This window comes from Arachis duranensis, chromosome 10 (genome assembly GCF_000817695.3).
Source record: "Arachis duranensis cultivar V14167 chromosome 10, aradu.V14167.gnm2.J7QH, whole genome shotgun sequence".
Classification (NCBI taxonomy): Eukaryota; Viridiplantae; Streptophyta; class Magnoliopsida; order Fabales; family Fabaceae; genus Arachis; species Arachis duranensis.
The window spans coordinates 71,408,222-71,409,940 of NC_029781.3; positions in this window are offsets into that span (position 1 = coordinate 71,408,222).

Genomic DNA, 1,719 nt, shown 5'->3' on the forward strand with positions numbered 1-1,719 from the left:
GCTGAATGATCAAGTGCTTCTTGAGCTTTAAGAGTGAGCCCCTCATAGAAGTTCTGCAACTTATCCCACTCAGTAAACATCTCTGGTGGACATTTCCTCACTCATAGAAGTTTTGCAACTTGTCCCACTCGGTGAACATCTCTGGTGGACATTTCCTCAATAAAGCCTTATATCTTTCCCATGCTTCATATAAGTTTTCGGCCTCCAATTGAGTGAACGTTTGAACCTCAATCTTCAACCTTAGGATTCTTTGAGGTGGATAGAATTTGGCAAGAAACTTGCTCACCAAGTCATCCCAAGTGTTGATGCTTTCTTTTGGAAAGGTCTCTAGCCATTGAGTGGCTTTATCTCTGAGAGAGAATGGGAAGAGCAGCAACTTGTAGCTATCAGGGGGCACACCATTTGTTTTCACTGTGTCACAGATTCTCAAGAAAGTAGACAAATGTTGATTTGGATCCTCCAAAGGCCCTCCTCCAAATGAACAATTGTTTGAACCAGAGTGATGAGTTGTGGCTTGAGTTCAAAATTGTTTGCATTGACATTGGGAGGAAGAATGCTACTCCCACAATGCCTAGCATTTGCAAATGTGTATGAAGCCAAGACTCTTCTCTGTTGTTGATTATTGTTGGCTCTTTCTCCTGGTTGATTGGTATCTCCTTCCATGTCTTGGAATTCCTCCTCAGATTCTTCTTCTCCAATAATGTTCTTTCCTCTTTCGGCTCTTCTTATTCTCCGAAGAGTTCTTTGATCTATTTCAGAGATGATAGGGGAAGATCTTCCTATACCTGACATACAAACACAACAATAAACACACAAACTCAGAAAGCCAATGAAACTTCAATCTATAGCTAGAATGAAGTTTTAGTTAGTTTAAGCAAAAACTCAAACAGTTAGTGTGTTAGTAGAAATAAGAATAACAGAAAAGAAAAAAAATGCTTAATCTAGACCTCCACTTCACTTAATCATTGGCAATCTATTTCAATCCCCGGCAACGGCGCCAAAAACTTGATGTGTGGAAAACGATCCAACACAAAACTCACCGGCAAGTGTACCGGGTCGCATCAAGTAATAATAACTCACATGAGTGAGGTCGATCCCACAGGGATTGAAGGATTGAGCAATTTTAGTTTAGTGGGTGATTTAGTCAAGCGAATCAAGTTTTGGTTGAGTGATTTGTGTTTAACAAGAAGTAAATGACAGTAAATGTAAAGGGGGAAGGGAAAAGTGCAGTAAATTAAAGAACAGGAAAATAAATTGGCAGAATCTTAAAGAACAAGAAACTAAATGACTGAAACTTAAAGTGCAAGAAACATAAACTGCAGTAACTTAAAAGGCAAGAAAGATAAATGGCTTGAATATAAAAGGGAATTGAGGAATGGGATTGCAAGATCTAAACAAAGCTGAAGTAAATTGTAGCAAGAGATTGAGCAGAATTTAAATCAGGAGCTAGTAGCATTCAAACAGAATTGAAATAAAATGTAGCAGAGGTTCACAGAAGAACCAAAAGTAAAATTGGGTCTCAGGTCTCAAGAGACTAGGTAGCAGAGCCTAGATCTCTATTTGCCTTCCTAGATCCAAGTTAACAAAGCAATTGACAAGAATTAGAAGAGAAAGCAGTAAAGAAAATGTAAATGGATTCAATTATGCAGAAAGAGAATTGAAGAGAATTTGAATGGGAATTGAGACAGAATTTCCTCAATTTCACACACCCAAAACTCA